The following is a 19,233-nucleotide window of genomic DNA, read 5'->3' as shown; positions in this document are numbered from 1 at the left end:
CATTCCGTAGACACCCATAGCCTTGAGGGTCGACATGAGGATGTGGTGGTTAACTGTGTCAAAGGCAGCAGATAGATCCAGTATAGCAGCTCAGTCTCAATGGAATGACCGCTCTTGAAACCTGACTGGTTACTGTCCAGCAAGTTGTTATGCGTGAGAAAGGAGGAGAGATGGTAACATACAACATCCTCAAGAGATTTAGCAATGAAGGGGAGGAGCGATTCAGATCTGTAGTTATCAAAAAGTGCAGGAATAAGAGTGGGATTCTTCAGTAGTGGGGTGATACAGGCTTCTTTGAAGACTGCGGGAAATGTACCAGTGATGAGAGACGAGTTGATAATGTGGGTCAGAGAGGAAACAACCGATAGAGATGGCCTGGAGGAGATGAGTGTGGATGGGATCTAGCGGGCAGGTCGTTGGCCTGTTCGACGATATGACCTTTAAACATCCTCTTCAGATAGGAGGGAGAAAGAGGGGAGCCAGCATTTGTCTGGGGCTAGGGAGTGATCAAGAGGCGGCAGCACAGAGAATTGACTGCTGATAGTGGTAGTTTTCTTTACGAAGAAAGATGCAAACTCATCAGCCGTTAAGTCTGATCCAGGTGAGGGGGAAGGCGGGCAAAGAAGAGCAGAGAAGATTTTAAAGAGAGTGGGAGAGTTAGGCGAGTTGTTGATTGTGGCATGGTAGTATTGAGTCTTTGCAAAGGAGACATCGGCGGAGAAGGAAGAGAGGAGAGACTGATAGAGACTGAGGTCAGTGGATTCTTTAGGTATGTTAAGCCGTTTAAAAGAAGAAAAAGCCAGACGGGAGATGCGGAAGTAAAGCCTAAACTTAGGGGTGCTCCGATCAGGATTTTTGGAGCCGATCACCGATCCTCGATCACTGAAAGCTGTATCGACCGATACAGATATCGATCACAGATTAAAGGAGCTATTTGAAGCTTTCTCAGAACTAGAATAGAAAGTCTCATGAATTAACAAATTAATATTAGTAAGTAACATATATGGTAACACTTTCTGTGAAGCATGTATGTTTAATTCATTATAAAGATTTATTAAAGGGTAAAATGTATTATTAATATCCATAATGTGTGTTGTAATGCATTATATGTAGTTGTAAAGAATTATAACCAATTTAAAATGTGAAGTGTTACAATGAATTGCTTAGTGTTATAATGTATGAACTGTATTAACAATTATCTATAAGACATTACAATGCATTAAAATCTGTATTACCATGCTTAAAAACTACTTTTATAATGCATTAAACATACATGCTTCAAGGAAAGTGTTAACATATATTTTCATAAAACATAGCAGCCTGTGACATGAGTCCCAGAAACCTTTTATGTTCAACAGTATAAAGTGGCTGTGATCAAAGCAAATTTATTACATTATTTTATCTGATAATCTGATATTTATTTATGCTTCTTACTGTCCTTGCAGCAGGGTTGATGCTTTTAAAAATGTCTCTGTTACTGACAGCTGAGGAGAGGTTGTGCTAGACTTAGACATTTCATTTATTATTCAATGTTTCTGTTGTCGGACATAAAATAATAATCTAATTACAAGCAAATGTTTATGTTCATATGTCCATTACGAAGCAATGACATGTGCCGGTAAAAGGTGTTTTGTACTCACAAGAAAGCTGTGGTTTGGTCATATATGTGCTACATCTGCTGCTCACTGAACAGAGAACACTCAGTTAGAGACAGTTTTCCACTTACTGAAAGCTGTTATTTATCCAAAAAGACGCTATTTTATGAGGTAAAAAACTATGTAAAGACGGCACCACAGCGCCTGTGTGTGTTTGCGTGCACGGGATGCGGGGAGTGATGGATGCATATGCACCTCGAGTCTCTGTTGACCGCATGCGCGTTTAGCAAAACTGAGCAGGCATTTGAGAGTAAGATCATGAATAGTAAACACACGTCCCTTTGCGATAGTCTGCCTCCTTCTGCTTACAATCACGTTCAGTCCATATACGATCACATTCTAATGTCATGAAATTATAAATAGGGGAATTACAAATCGCCTTTACTGTAGTCCGTCAAAATGACAGATTGCCTTCAGATTTTTCCATCACTTGTAGAAAAAATGAATTTTCGGTTGTCGCAATCTGTGCAGCTGAATGGTGCTCGAGCTTCTGAACTGCCCGCTCACTCTGCGCGAGGCAAACTTTGAAAACTACTCGCACTCCTTTACGTGACTAACCCTCAAATGTCCAAAGAGGTTGCTGATGTAAAAATGTTTTTAAAAAGCTAAGCTAAAATAACATCTGGCAACATGGGAAGTTCATCATTACACTTGTGCACAGAGTCCATACATCTGCTATACACAGAAAGAGATTACAGAGACACAGCAGTGCAAGAGGTTCTTCTCAGTCACACTCCGTGTTCTGTGCGTACATGTTAGTTGTCACTTGATATTTATAACCATGAGTGCAGCAATAAATACAAGAGGTCGGTATATGGCACAACAGACACAAGAAGGGAGATTGATACTCTACTGCAGCCTTTAAATATTGTCAGATTTACGCCAGGACTGATGACCCCATCATCCTCACGTTCAGTTTGTGTCTCTCTTCTCCACATGTCTCCTGCCTGTGTGAGACACAGAAGCAAACACAAAGTACCTTTCTGCTTGTAAGCATCCGCTATACAATGCATTTACTCCATTGGGCCACCCGGGTATATATATATTCGGCATTACATGTTCTCCTATTTTCTCTTTCTGTGATAATGACTGTATCTATGATCTAAGAACTTCCCAGTCTTCTCTATTTCCTGATTTGTTTGATGTGAGTGGCACGTGTCCGTGTGTGTCGGATGCACCCTCTCTTTCTCCATGAGATCCGTCTGCGTGCGAGCCCTCGGCCTCTACCAATGAGTATGTGTGTGTGTGTGTGTGTGTGCGCATGTGTGTAGTTAGCTCCTTGTAACAGTGTATCCTCAATATTTCTGAATTTACACCAAATCGTCCGCTCTGCACTGTAACTGAGCTAAAATAAAACTATGACTTGCATGTAAAATCAAAGAAGCGCTCATAGTACAGCAACACATTGACGAGAAAGAGAAACAGCACATTGCTGCTCTTTAGGGTAGAGATACTGGGCCTCATTTATGAAACAAGCGTACAATCGAAAACTGGGCATCGTTTCCATGCAAAACTTGACATTTATCAAAGTGGAGGTGAGCAGTTGCTACGATCAAATCTCATGACAGGTCTTGGTGTGCGCAAGTTTTGAGAAAGGCTGAATGTCCGTGTATGCTTTAACCCTTTGATAACTGATAAGGAAGAATGAAACATTGAAAGATAGATTAGGATTTTTCGTTCGGTAAGACAATGTAAACAAAGATTCTAATGCGATTTCTTAATTTCATGACATTAATAAAGTAATTGATTTTCTAGCCTAATTATATGATCGTTTAAATGCTTGAAATTACAAGGTTAACAGGTGCTTTGGCATTCAAAACTTTAATGAAATTGTAGCTTACATAAATAATTTACGACGATAAAAATGCACAGTTAAGTAAAACATTTAAAAACTACAATAGGCCCTAATCAATATATTTATATGCAATGGGTTAGTTTACCTATTTGCAAGACAATAGCTTCTGTAAATGACTAAAATGCATTCTAATAAAAACAGACAAAATGCAGGATTTGTTTTATTTTTATTTGTGCGATTTTCGCTTGGGGGTGGAAGATGCGCACTGGGTCAAAGCTTGCAGGCTCCAGGCCGTTTTGTGGGAGCAAAAGACCGCCGTTTTTGTTCTTGCCTCTGATAGGTCTGAAAGATCTTTTTTAAGGAAACATAAAACCCCTTTAAAAACATGCATCCGTCTCCTCTGCCACAGTCCATTTTCTCATCACCTAAATGATTACAAATTGTATAAAAACACTTACACATGTAATAAACAGTTGATTGCGGAGCAAAAACGATCAGTTGGGACTAATTTACACATAGTCTACATTAGTTTTTACAATAACATGTTACTGTAACTTAAAGACAGTTCTTTAAGACTGAAGTCAGATTAATTTTGTTTTCAATTTAAATGCATTTTACAACCTAAGTATTTTAAAGCAACAACAATACTTTCGGTGGAAACAACAATAAATTATTGTATATGTGATCTCTTTATTAACTGTTTTCACTTCTGATTTTGCTTTTCAAGGTTATAGTTTACATGTCTAAATTGTAACAGTTCCTCATTTTGGCCGGATTACGTTTCTCCTTGTCGCAAAATCTAGGGGCGAGGCGTCTACACCCTGAATTTATAGGGGCGTGATACGTAAATTATGATTGATTTCAGGCACCACATTTATAAAGGTACGATCATTCGTACAATGAGATTGCTGGCATACGAATGTTTGTTGAATCACAAGTGAACCCTGTGAGATGATTTCTGCGCACGTGTCTACGTTCGATTGATAAATGAGGCTCATTGTGATTTTGGGTGATGTTGCATTTAGCGTTTAGCGTGTAGCGGCAGTTAAAGTGATTGCTGGTGGCATTCAGATCAGAAAGTGATCATAATCACGATTATTTTGGCCAATATTGAGATCCCGATTATTAAACACAATTACTCATAACCTTTAAGAGCAACATAGAAAACTGAAAAAATTGCCTTTTAAACTGTGAATTCCACTAATGTATAAATGTAAAAATAGCACAGCTGAACCCATGGGCATAAATGTCATTTAACAGTATGGGGGGACAATACATATAACATTTTTCAAGAGCAATTTTTGAAGGGGACACAAATAATACAGTCAAAATTTTGCTTAATACGACACTAAGCGGCAATATACGTTCATAGGTTTATCATGCAGACTTGCAGTCATATTATAACAGAACTGAACTGTCCCATACTGTATTACAAGTGAACAGATAAACAAGTGAACAGATAAAGCTTTTTCCATTTATATATTATTTGTCTTTGTTGTGAAGACAGGAAACAAATATAAAAACACACTACCCATGCTACTACATGTTGACAATGGGTCACTTTTTAAACCACCCGACCCGGCAACAGACCGGCAGCCCCCACCCCCGAGGACGAACCCATGCCCACAGACCGGACCCCGCCAAGCACTTGATCTTGGCTGTCCGGATGTGGACAGCACAGACCCACCCTCCCCGGAGCCCCCTGGAGAACCGTCCATATTAACGGCCAGGTGGAAACCGCCACCTTGCACTCGGGGAGTCTAGCCCAGCCAGGAATCATTCCAGCCCAAGCAAAGAAGACGACCATAATACCAGTCATGTGCGTCCCTGGCGCCCTACAAGATCGCCAACCAGGGGGTAGGCCGCCGCCACCGTCTCCAACGACCGAAGCCCAGGGAACATCGAAAGGCGCTCCTGGCAACGGAAAGCAAACGGGAGGGTGAGTGTTCAGACCCTAACCTCTTCTCTGCACTGTTCCAACAGATAACCGGGGGAGGTTCCTTTGGTAAGGAACAGAGAGAGGACGATCGGCTGAGGAACTGCTGGAACCAAGTGCGGAAGGTCGGAGATGAGGTTCGGCTGCCGGGTCCCCACTCCCTCCCGTACTTCATTGTCTGGAACGGTCTGTTGTACTGTGTCGCCAAGAGACGGGGGGAGGAGAAACAGCTCCTGGTGTTGCCGAAGGGGAAGACCGATACCATCCTCGAACTGGCACATACCCACCCCATGCCCGGCCACCTGGGACCCACCAATACAACCCAACGTATTCGGGGCCGATTCCATTGGCCCGGCCTGGAGGGCAAGGTCAAGAGGTACTGCCAGGCCTGCCCAGTATGCCAGAAGACTTCCCCCTAACGACCTCCCCCCAGTCCCCTCATTCCACTACCCATCATCGAGGTGCCCTTCGAACGCGTGGGAATGGACCTGATAGGGCCGCTGCCTAAGTCTGCCCGGGGACATGAGCACATCTTAGTCGTTGTCGAATACCGCTGAGGAAGGCCACCTCCAAGACCATTGCGAAGGAGCTCTTCTCTTCAGCCGGGTGGGTATCCCCTCGGAGATCCTGACTGACCAGGGGACTCAGCAGAGGGACCTCTGCCACCTACTCCAGGTGAAACAACTCCGCACATCAGTCTACCACCCTCAGACAGATGGTCTAGTTGAACAGTTCAACCAAACCCTGAAGAGGATGCTGCGGCGGGTGGTGGCAGATGACCACTGCGGCGGGCGCTCTATCACCCCCAGTTGCCTCATCCTGGTGATCTCCTCCTCTATAGCCAACCGACGATCCTCTGGGACCCGGTAAGGACGCTGCCTGACTATGAGACCGGGGGGCGTCCTGATCTCATGTTGGATGATCCTTGTCTGCCCGGGTCTCTCGGAGAAGATGACTTGAAACTGACTGACCAGGTTTTTGAGATCTTGCTTTTGGACCGCCAACAGATGTTCCCCCATGGGTATTTCCGGCGGTTCAGACTCCGCAAACGCCGCCATCTGGGCCGTTGGTGCTATTCATCTGTTCAGCAGGTTGATGTGGTATAGCTTGTCATCCTTAGCGGCGTCCCGGTTGACGGATCCGGTAGTTGACCGGCCCGACCCTCTCGATACACCCAACCCCCTTTCAACCACACTTTTCCACGGACAGGACGTCCCGCCGATCCACAACGACGCTTAGGGGGGATGTGATGAGTAGCGCAATCAGCGTCGCCATGGAAACAGAGGGTTTCGACGAGGCGCAGCTGCCGTTCGTCAGGAAGAGATGAGAGGCAGCATAAAAGCAGAACAAACCCAAAGCATGGTGAGCTTGTGGTGAGCACCTTTTACTTGAACAGGCTCCGACTGACGACCGGCAGCTCGCCTTGAGATCCAGTCTCACAGCCACACGGGAAACATCACAAACCACTACCAGATCACCACGAACTCTGCGAGCACGCCACACCTCTACATCTCCCGAGTGAAGTCACGGAATCACAGGCACTCTTGAAAAGCCCAACGGCCACGGGAGCACTTGTTCATTTAAATAAATTTCCCCTCCGGGGTGTGTGTTTTGAGATCTGGTGTACGTGTCGTTTCTCCACCCGTCACAAATGTTATCCTGATTTATACTGCAACATCGTCTGACAAAGTCACTGTACATCGACATTAATGAGTGGTTGTTATTTTCCCCTGTAGTGCACTGCCTCCTCCAACAAACTTTGTTCATGTTCATGTTCACCCAAACAAACACTCAGTAACAGTGGCAGATGATTAGTTCTGTGTTGTACTTGTTGATGAATCGTCCAAGTTTCAGTGAACTGAATGTTTAACTTATCCGCCGCGCACATACTGCACGCAATAGGTTCCTCAGAAAATGACCTTCGCCAACAGAATGAAAGCTGTGCACCTTTTGTGGACCCTAGAAATAGTGCCAACGTTACAAAATTTACAAAATTGTAACCGGTATGTTCGCGGCTGTGTGTGACACGGGACCTGAATGGCAGGATCGGTGGCTAATTGTGGCCGTTAATGTTCACATTATGCCAGGTCGCCAAAAATAAAACAATGCATGGGAAACGGCTTTGGCGTGTTAGTTGCAGTGAGTGACAGCTTATGCAACAAGCTAACGTTAACTAGCTAACGTTTACTAGCTAAGAAATCAATAAGAAAACTTATTTTCAATTAATCGCAGAGCCCTAGTTCAAAGTCACTTGTGCTAAAAGCATCTGCTTAACAGCACCAGTTGTTTGGACATTGTTTGTGGACATAAACTGCAGCAGAAAAAAATACAAAACACAGACTAAACCATGTTCTGTCATTGTGCTCAAATAAATCAATCGACTATTTATGTGTAGCAACATATGAATGTTGCTACACATACAAATGTTGCTACACATACAAATGTTGCTACACATACAAATATTCCATTAATATAAAAACCCATAAATATAAATAATACACTCAAATATATCCAATTGGATCTGTTTAAATCATTTTAGAACTGTAGTTGAAATCACACACACCCTCTGGTTATATCGACTTGAACATGACATGTGACTCAAGCGTGCATGTGTGTTTGTCATCATCAGTAAATGACCTTGTCCCCAAATCTCAAAGACACAACCACCAAAAGGAAGACAGGCTTTCTCTCTGTATAGGTTGTTTTTTCCCATTTGACAAAAACACGTGAGAATCTCCCACATTCTCCAACATGTTCCTCAGTGTGAAGGAAAGACAACAGCGTGGATGCTGATGGACTCAGATAAATAGCTTTCTCAAGCACTTGGCTGTGAGAATAGTTTGTGCGCACTGGGTGGGTGGAGAGACATCACAGACACACAGAAATGCTGCTATTATTGAAATACTATGAATGTCCTGCCTTTTTATAAGAACCACAACAACTTATTCTCTGTGTTTGTGCTAGGAAAAATATGTAATCAGACAGCACTGGTTTTATGAAAATGAATCATCTCAAATATCACCTTGTTTCATTCGCACAGCAGATGAGATTCAGAGCGAGACGCAAAGCTAAAATCACAGGCTGTCAGACTAGAGTAAAAAACAAACCACAACTGCAGAACGTCAAATTACAACCTCCAGAGCACACATCATCTTTCTGTCCTGCACATATTCCCACTAACAGAATTTATGTGCAAGTAGCATCGTTACTGCAGCAGCTGGTAATCAGGCAGTGACAGGCCGTTCGTGTTTAAGAGTTTTCACTGCTTGCATATCACTGGCATTGTGTTTGAATATCTAAATGTTTCTTATACATTTAAAATAATAATAATATGATATAATATAAAATATAATAATAATATGTCTGTGGTGCTGAACACACACTGTATAAAGTGACAGGAGCTGTCTGTGGTGCTGAACACACACTGTATAAAGTGACAGGGCCTGTCTGTGGTGCTGAACACACACTGTATAAGTGACAGGAGCTGTCTGTGGTGCTGAACACACACTGTATAAGTGACAGGAGCTGTCTGTGGTGCTGAACACACACTGTATAAAGTGACAGGAGCTGTCTGTGGTGCTGAACACACACTGTATAAAGTGACAGGGCCTGTCTGTGGTGCTGAACACACACTGTATAAGTGACAGGAGCTGTCTGTGGTGCTGAACACACACTGTATAAGTGACAGGAGCTGTCTGTGGTGCTGAACACACACTGTATAAAGTGACAGGAGCTGTCTGTGGTGCTGAACACACACTGTATAAAGTGACAGGACCTGTCTGTGGTGCTGAACACACACTGTATAAGTGACATGAGCTGTCTGTGGTGCTGAACACACACTGTATAAAGTGACATGAGCTGTCTGTGGTGCTGAACACACACTGTATAAGTGACAGGAGCTGTCTGTGGTGCTGAACACACACTGTATAAGTGACAGGAGCTGTCTGTGGTGCTGAACACACACTGTATAAAGTGACAGGAGCTGTCTGTGGTGCTGAACACACACTGTATAAAGTGACAGGACCTGTCTGTGGTGCTGAACACACACTGTATAAGTGACATGAGCTGTCTGTGGTGCTGAACACACACTGTATAATTGAATTGAGCTGTCTGTGGTGCTGAACACACACTGTATAAGTGAATTGAGCTGTCTGTGGTGCTGAACACACACTGTATAAAGTGACAGGACCTGTCTGCGGTGCTGAACACACACTGTATAAAGTGACATGAGCTGTCTGTGGTGCTGAACACACACTGTATAAGTGACAGGAGCTGTCTGTGGTGCTGAACACACACTGTATAAGTGACAGGAGCTGTCTGTGGTGCTGAACACACACTGTATAAGTGACATGAGCTGTCTGTGGTGCTGAACACACACTGTATAAGTGACATGAGCTGTCTGTGATGCTGAACACACATTGTATAAAGTGACAGGAGCTGTCTGTGGTGCTGAACACACACTGTATCAGTGAATTGAGCTGTCTGTGGTGCTGAACACACACTGTATAAGTGACAGGAGCTGTCTGTGGTGCTGAACACACACTGTATAAGTGACAGGAGCTGTCTGTGGTGCTGACCACACACTGTATAAAGTGACAGGACCTGTCTGTGGTGCTGAACACACACTGTATAAATGAATTGAGCTGTCTGTGGTGCTGAACACACACTGTATAAAGTGACAGGACCTGTCTGTGGTGCTGAACACACACTGTATAAGTGAATTGAGCTGTCTGTGGTGCTGAACACACACTGTATAAGTGAATTGAGCTGTCTGTGGTGCTGAACACACACTGTATAAAGGGACAGGACCTGTCTGTGGTGCTGAACACACACTGTATAAGTGACATGAGCTGTCTGTGATGCTGAACACACATTGTATAAGTGTAATAAACGCCACCAAATGTTAAAATGCTAAAGCCATGCAGCAGTCAAGCAGGCAAGTTAAAAAATAATTTTCTCAAATCCCCTTCTTTCTCTCAGACACACAGAGAAACACACACACAGAAACAACTTTAACAGCAGGTAAACTCCACACAGTGGCCAACGTCTAGCACAGTAGATTGTGGAGAAAATGGATTTCAGAAAGAACAGAGCAATAATCCAGCTAAAGTTTGATGGACCAGCCTGACCTTTCCACAATCACATCTGCTCTGATAAGAGAAAGGGATGGAGAGAGAGAAGGAAGAAATGCACAGAGAAAAAAATGCAATACAGAAAAAAACTGTATAAGGTTTTATTCACTTATAAAACCAACTTCCTGGCTTATCATTGACGTAGTTTGTTGCCTTGGTGTTATCAATCACTAATAAATAACACCATTAGCAATTCCTGAGGAGGAAAGAAGACCCACCTTAAAAAGAAATGCCTAATGAGGACATTTGCATGGCTCCAAAAAATGTACTTGAGGAAATTAATCGAAAATAAATCATTATAAAATATATGCGAAAATAAAATACAGAAGATCATAACTGTCTCAGAAATGTCTTGGTAGGGCAGGTCTATCGCTCAATCATAGAACTACAATAACGTCAAAAAATGTTCAATATGAGACCATTTTATGGCAACAGACACTACATTAGATTTTCATGTATGATTATGTTATTCTATGAGAATATATTTCATACTCCAGTAATCACACCATCAACTAAGATATTAACTCAGTCAAGAAGATATTCCTCTCACCTAAACTGTGTTATGATCATGTGACACGCAGCTCAAACCCTAAAACTGTTCTCACAAGCTCTTTAAAAATAATTATAGTTGGCAATAGTAGGATCAGATCATACAAATGCAGACTGTATTGACTCTTATGGAGTATTCTAAATGTATTTCTACAGCTCTAGACCATTATGAAACACTCCATATCAGCGGAGTTAACACAGAGAGAAGAAATATATTAAATGTTACACAACAGAGTTAACAAACAGACACAGGAAAACATTCTGGCCAATAAGGTAGACCACAAATATTCCATCTAGAGCTTCTACACTTATCCAGAGATAAATGGTAAAAGGTCCTAAGAGGTGAAGAAAGAATGAAAGTCACACTCGTAAATCCTAAATTATTTTTTAAATTACAGTCTCTTACCATCTGCAGGTCTCAGACTGTCTTTGTGGGTCAATGGTGTCAATGTCACAGTGTGTTAATAAAAGAACGCTGGCTGAACAAACTGAACAGAGCAATCAGGGCTGAGATCAGACCAGCCCAGAGACTCTCAAGTGCTTCTATTGTCCTCTAGAATTGCCTGATCAGAAGAAAGAAGATGTTCTCTCGCTAAAATGAGGTGTGTTCCTCACATTCAAATCCCTCACACAATAGGCAGAATTCTTAGGGTGTGGGAGCTACACACACACACAGGAATGAAGAGAATATGCTGAATAAGCAACAGCACTGCAGAGAAAGACAGTGAGATCTAGAAAGGGTAAGAGAGACAGACAGACAAACAGAGAAGGAGAAAGTTGAGGTCTGTCACCTGCAGCCATGACAAAACAATCAACACACTGTACAACAGCACATCAACTCAACACATCAACTCATATGACAGCAACCTGTCATTCCTGCTTATACAGATGAAAATATATTTTTTTAACATCCTTGCTTATGTGTGTATAAATGTCTATTTCATGTTTGTCTGTGCTTTTTTTGGCAATAAAAGCCTTTTTGATTCATGAATCTTTTTGATTCGCACAAAAGTCAAAATTCAACAGTAAAAAAAATGTTGTCCAGATTAAACCGCGTTTGTTTTTCAGAAACTCATCGGGTTGACACTAAACACAAAAACAGAATTTTTCCAGTTAAAAAACAGACAAAACATGATGTATTTTACATACACTGTAACGAATTGCTGTAAAAACTACAGCGTTATTTTACAGAAGCTGACTGTATTTTAAATAATACAGAATATTGCTGTAAAGTGCAATGCATTCTGGGGTCACGTGACGGATTAACTCAATGTACAGAATATTGCTGTAAATTTCAAATCTACAATGGCGGGATGATCTTCAACAGTCGAGATTGGGGTAGTGCGCAAAATGAATGATTCACACCTGTGGTAAGTAACTTATTACGTATTTTTTTTCATATTTGGTAACTATCATACTGGTAACTTTATATAGAGGTATCTAAATTCGCGGTTCATATTGCTAACCCCGGATTCAACCTCCATCCGCGGGGACCGAAGGAGTCTTGCGGGGTTTCAGCAGCGCCGTCGCGGTAAGATTTCAAACATTCTCCGTCGCTATAGCACCTGAGGACAGAAGTTGTTCATGTTATTTAGAGTTTTTGTTCACACCAGGAGCGAAGGCGGTATGTGACGAGCTACAGTTCATTGTTTTAGTTAGTTGACGGTTGTTTTTTAAATGTTGAACAACGCGCCCGCCGTAGACTCGGTAAAAGTTACATGCTTCGACAGTTGGGATACCACACTCGCTCGTGATTATTTTGTGGTGTAATTCAAATTTGCAAATGCAGTCATCCGTTAAATCGAGCGCCCAAATTAAAATGAGTCACCATAGCTTGAGGTAAGTCGATGTTCACGGAGGATAGCCCGGTAAAGTGATTAATGTACGTAACCATCTAGATATACAGTTTATGTATCGGAGGCCAGATGAGAGCTTGAGCAAAAGACGTTAGCGACACCCTCATTGTATAGCAGCCCTGTCTCCCAAATAGGACCGTTGGAGGGTGGGAGTGAGACCCGTTACAAAATACTAGTGTGACAATTTCTTGACCGTGACATCCCTAACGTTAGTTGGATTACATTTCTATATAAGTACGGTTTTAAGTGTAAGTTACTCTGTTTAATTTTCTTAGAGTTTGTTTGTAGAGTCACTATACTAAAATGTAGTTAAAATGTAAAATGCTTAAAGATAATTGTATAGTCACTATTAACTATTACTATTGTCACATGTATAATTGTTTGTTTTAGGACACACTTTGCCATGCAGGCCACTGGATGCTGACTACTGAAGGTTAGGTTGTGTGTGACGGTGCTCAGCACAGCTTCATGTCTGGCCTTCCCACTCTGTTCATAGCATGTTACATATTCAGGCTTGAGTACCAGGATGGGGCAGCATGTACTTGGAGTCCAATGAAAGGTATTAATTGAACAACTTCCTTACCTGCTTTTTATAGATATGTTAATGTTATATACCTGTTAAGACCTTTAAAACAATATTTCTCAACGAGAGATGCAATTTTTTTGGGCAAATTATTTAGAAGTCTCCCCTATTTAACACTAGCAAGCTGATGATTTAATTCATGTGTTTTAATATAATATATTTTGTACATTTAATATATAACATTTAGTTTTTCCTGACTCTTTGTAGATATTAATCCAGAGAGTGGAACAAGCAGCGTCATCTAAAATGCCAGGATACAGAAGAAACAGGTTGCAGTGAACCCACATGTCGCCGCTCTTCTAAACACAATGATGAATATTCAGTGTAATCGATGAAAAGTAAGAAGCACACACACACACACACACACACACACACACGCACACACACGCACACACACATACACACACACACACACACACACACAGATCTCATCATTGAATTACATCATTTTATTATTCTCTGACTGTAGATGTTGTCCTCTGTTTTTCTCTGACTATAAATTGAATATCTAACATTATTCTCTTGTTTCGTTTCCATAGTTCCAGCTACTTGTTGTGCTCTGATGGATCAAGATGTGGACCGTTTTACAGACTCACTTGGGCCTTGTTTTGCAATGTTGTTTCATGATGGTAATGTTGGTTAACGTGTTGTTTAAACATTAATGTTTAAAGAGCCATGTTGGATACTATGAAGTTCTTACTGAATAAAATTATTTCATGTACAACAACGTACACAATTTGTCTGTAATGTATTTTTGTATCAATTAAAAAAAAATAAACACTGTATATCCAGTATGCAAAACATACTGGATATACAGTGATTTATGTATTTCTTCTAAATAAAGTAAATTAAAATCAAGCAATTTGCTGTAAAAAATACAGCATTATACTGTTGCTATTCAAAATTACAGGTTTTCCTGTATTCTGCAATTACAGTAAATGGCTGTAAATTAAATTACAGTACTGTGGCTGTACAATTTACAGTAACTGGCTGGCAACCCTGCTGCCAGTAGTTTACTGTAAATTTTACAGGATTTTTTTTACAGTGTACCTAAAGCCCCCTGCGCTTTGACTCTTCACCACATGAATGAGAGATTCCTCCACACACACTTCAGGTGTTAATAGGCTTTAGCAGCACAAATTCAATAAAAGTCTGATATCTATAAGAATTAAATGAAATACATGTGATGTTGCTATTGCCGTCACGATCTGTGCTCTCTCTCACATGGTGAAGTTTCCTCAACATTACATTCAGTCGCCCTGAATTTAATTTTAAGATTCTTCTTAAACGATTGGAAGGAATTCACTTTAAAGTCTCGGTGCAGTCAGCGAGTGAAATGAGATCATAGAGATTCAGCTTCTCTTGTTTAAACTCAATCTTCCCCGAGCTGCTGTGCTGCGATTATTTAAATTAAACCTTCTTTCACTTCTCCGGCTAGTGTTATTAAATCACAGCTCGGTTTCGTTCAAACCCTTTGTTTCGCTCAGATGTTTGCACATGGAGCTCAACTCTACATTCATTCAGTCATTCATTAATTTGTGTCGCTCGCTACGGAATGTCTCAACGTGACATATGCATCTCATTTCTTTATTTAGCAGGAGCTCGGCTGACCCGTTTCTAAGGTTGCTTAAAAAACAAACAATGAGCACAGCATACAGGAAGAGCATTAAAGCTAAAGGAGGAGACACCTGAACAGTGTCAAAGAGGACACATAAACCATAGCAAACACACAACACACACACAGCAGTTTTATTCTACAGCCTCCACACAGTTTGCATTGTTGAAAAGCAGCTTTATAGAAACCTACAGTTAAGCTCACTGGAAAAAAATCTGCATGCCAGAGGGAGAGGGAGAGAGGGAGAGAGAGAGAGAGAGAGAGAGAGAGAGAGAGTGGAAGAGAGAGAGACTGATGGAGAGAGAGAGAGAGGAAAAGAGAGAGAGAGAGATAGGGAGAGGTAGAGGGAGAGGGGGAGGGAGGGAGAGAGGTAGAGAGAAGGACTGAGGGGGAGGGAGAGGGAGAGAGAGAGAGAGACACTGTCGCACACTGGGTCTGTACATTTACATTTACATTTAGGCATTTGGCAGACGCTTTTATCCAAAGCGACTTACAGTGCACTTATTACAGGGACAATCCCCCTGGAGCAACGGGGTCAATGGTACATGGTCAATGGTAGACTATGGGGAGATTCATACAGTAGGTACACCTATAGTTCTAAACTGGGTAACAGTACGGTAGACTATTTCATCACAGATCTGAATCATAACTCCCTCAGAGCGTTCACAGTCAGCCCACCATCCCCATTGTCAGATCACAGTAAAATCACTCTCTACCTCAATAGATCCAAACCTAACACAGAGGCATCAAAACAAACTCACCTCCATACCCTAAAACAAACTTTCAGGTGGAAACAAAATTGCGAAGATACATACAAAAGCATAACTCGTGAACCAAAAATTCAAATCCTACTGAATAAATTCCTCGATACCCCATTTCCACACAATTATGAAGGTGTAAATTTAGCAGTAGACAGGATTAACCAAATTTTTACAATATCTGCAACACTATCTAACCTAAAACCCACTAACACAAAACCAAACAAAAAGCCTGTAAATGAGAAATGGTTTGATAAGGAGTGTAAAAACCTTAGAAAAGAAGTAAGAATTCTATCAAATCAGAAACACAGAGATGCTGACAATGTAAACACACGCCAACTCTACCATGAAAAAGTTAAACAATATAAGGACACACTAAGAAAGAAAAAGAAACCAGATACAAAAAAACAGTTAAAAGCAATTGAACAATCTCTAGAAACAAATCGCTTCTGGGAACTTTGGAACACACTTAACAAACCCCACCATGAAGATCTTCCCATTCAGAACGGAGACGTATGGATAAAGCACTTCTCAAACATCTTTAGTAAAATAACCAAGAACCATGAACAAACAAACCTACACAACAAACTATGTACTCTGGAGTCAACAATTAAAGATTACCAAAACTAGGGATGCATCGAAAGGAAAATTCTTGGCCGAAACCGAAAACCGAAAAAGAGGAAACCAAGGCCGAAAGCCGAAAACCGAAACACCGAAAGAAATTTGGCCAATTATTAGTACCCTTGTATTTATGGCTATTACTGTGTACTAACTTGACTAAAATCAAGGCAATTGCATAATTAAAGTTTCAAAGAATAAATCAATTACAAAAATGGAAATGTTTATTTAGCACATTGCAACAATGCACAGTATAAAATAAAATTCAACTAAGATGTTTAACTTGACCCCACTCATGTGTATATTAAATAATAATGTACAGGGTACTGGCCTGCTGAAAAGTTGTACAATTAAATGTTCTCTCATGAAAACAAAGAGCATTTAGGTCAAGTGCATTTTACATTTTTCTCTGTAGGACTACTACAAGAAAGTCTATTCAGAACAAGTGCAACTGCTTAAAGATACTACAATATTTTCTCTGTAGGCCTTCAACATAATAGTGTATCCAAACAAAGACTCCCATAGCCCATATGTTAACTGTAGAACTTTAACAACAACAAATGCACCAAGAATTGCAGATGTGCAAAGTTGATAATAAGTAGCGTAAGAATAGAATAACCAATTTATTCTTTCGTCTGAAGCGCTATGATGTTCAGGAATGGAATTTGGAGAAAAACGTGTTTAAAGTTAAGTTATGAAAATAAAAGCCCAACAGTCCAATATCACAAGTAAAAATCACTTTACAGTGGTAATAGACTTACTCTAATAACAATTTAGTAAAAAAAACATTTCCTAGTGTTGAAGTCTATAAAAATACTGTGCAAAACCGTTGGAATAAAACGAAAGTCAGGAAAATGGTGCAGCGCACATTTAAAGAACGAGAGCTCTGCCATTATCACTACACGAGGAAACATTACGGACGACAACTGGTAAGCAGTGAAGCAAGTTTTAAGTTGTTTATCATGTGCATAGTGTCTGGACTTTTGATCATCTCTTGTATATTTTGCGATCGCGGTCCGGCTCGCGTGAGCAGTGGAGCGGGCATAACTCCTGGTGCTGCAGACTGAGAGCTCTGTCAACTCACGAAAACATTGTATTAAAAACTTTGCATGCCATAGTTTACACAGGACTGGCGGGAAATGTGCATTAATACTTCTTCATTCTTCATGTTATGTGGTTTACTTTGATAGGTGAACTGTCTTTCCCGCGTCCCAGCGCGACATCCGACCGGTTTTCGCAAATCGCATCACATGTCTAGTCAGTTAAATGACAACGACACGCAGATCGCTTCACGAGCATATCCCGCTGAAGGGAAACGGGGGTTTACAAATTGCGCTCATTGTAATCTGCCAGAATGACGGCGTCACTGGTAAAAAAATCTGTCAATGACAAAGAATCTTTCGGATTACGCGACCTCTGGTTCACACACGTAAAGGAATATTGGTCGCACTCTAGAGCCCTGAGGGTGAATGCAGTTTAGGAGACGCTTTAGTGCTGCGATTAAAGGAATAACGTCCGCTACAGATGCATCAAAGGAGAGGTATCTGTTTGTGTCATCACAACATTTCGGCCGCATTGTTTCGGTGATAAAAGTCTTTCGGCCGAAAATTTTCGGTGGCCGAATATTCGGTGCATCCCTAACCAAAACCCTTTAGACTATCCAATTACACTCGCTGAACTGGGCCAAAATATACCAAAACTTACATCCCAAAAAGCAAGTGGTATCGACGGTATGCTAAACGAGATGATTAAACACGCAGACCAAAAACTTACATTCGCCATCCTCAAACTGTTTAATATCATCTTAAGTACAGGTATATTTCCCACAATCTGGAACCAAGGTCTCATAACTCCAATCCATAAAAGTGGAGACAAATTCGACCCTAATAATTACCGCGGAATATGTGTAAACAGCAACCTAGGTAAACTCCTCTGTAACATTCTTAACAGCAGACTTATCCAATATCTAAACAACCAAAACATCCTGAGAAAATGCCAAATTGGTTTCCGACCCAAATACCGCACATCCCATCATATATACACTCTTCGTACCTTAATTGACAAAGAAACAAACCAAAAGAAAAGAAAGCTCTACTCATGCTTTGATGACTTCACAAAAGCGTTTGACACAATCTGGAATGAGGGACTTTTTCTTCAGTTGATTCAATGCGGCATCGGAGGAAAAACCTACGACATCTTCAAATCAATGTACACCAATAACACATTTGCAGTTAAAATTGGCAACAAGCACACAGACTTTCTCTCCCAGAGTCGTGGAGTGAGACAGGGCTGTAGTCTAAGTCCTACACTATTTAACATTTACATGAATGAATTAGCTGGAGCTCTAGAACAGTCACCAGCACCCGGTCCGACCTTACAAGACACCGAAGTGAAATGCCTCCTGTTTGCAGACGATCTGGTGCTGCTGTCACCCACAAAAGAGGGTCTACAGCAACATCTGGACACCCAGCACACTTTCTGCCAAACATGGGCCCTATCGGTTAACCTTAAGAAGACTCGAGTCATGATATTCCAAAAAAAGCCCAGTCGCCAAAACCAACATCACAGTTTCAAACTAAACAACGTGCCCCTAGAACACACCAAGAACTACACATATCTTGGTATAAACATTAGTAACACCGGAAACTTAAACAAGGCTGTGAATGACCTGAGAGACAAGGCATGAAGAGCCTTTACGCAATCAAAAAGAATATCAAAATTGACATCCCAACCGTA

General features: G+C 41.3%; 1 protein-coding gene and 1 long non-coding RNA gene across 9 annotated transcripts in view; one reads left to right on the top strand and one right to left on the bottom strand.

Moving 5' to 3' along the window:
- The window catches only part of nrxn2b (neurexin 2b), a 401,147-nt gene that overhangs the window by 377,584 nt on the left and 4,330 nt on the right, over nucleotides 1-19,233 (bottom strand). The window lies entirely within an intron of this gene.
- LOC130419564 (uncharacterized) lies at nucleotides 12,230-14,383 on the top strand. Of its 3 annotated transcripts, none has more exons than XR_008906515.1 (4): nucleotides 12,230-12,437; nucleotides 13,314-13,482; nucleotides 13,714-13,844; nucleotides 14,046-14,383. It is a non-coding gene; the product is annotated as an uncharacterized LOC130419564 (long non-coding RNA). The 3 variants fall into 3 exon arrangements; XR_008906516.1 differs by lacking the exon at nucleotides 12,230-12,437 and adding an exon at nucleotides 12,450-12,906; XR_008906518.1 differs by lacking the exon at nucleotides 12,230-12,437 and adding an exon at nucleotides 12,454-12,598.

This window comes from Triplophysa dalaica, chromosome 1, assembly GCF_015846415.1.
Source record: "Triplophysa dalaica isolate WHDGS20190420 chromosome 1, ASM1584641v1, whole genome shotgun sequence".
NCBI classification, from domain to species: domain Eukaryota; kingdom Metazoa; phylum Chordata; class Actinopteri; order Cypriniformes; family Nemacheilidae; genus Triplophysa; species Triplophysa dalaica.
Note: the sequence above shows the minus strand (reverse complement) of the source record. Positions and strands in the feature narration are given on the sequence as shown.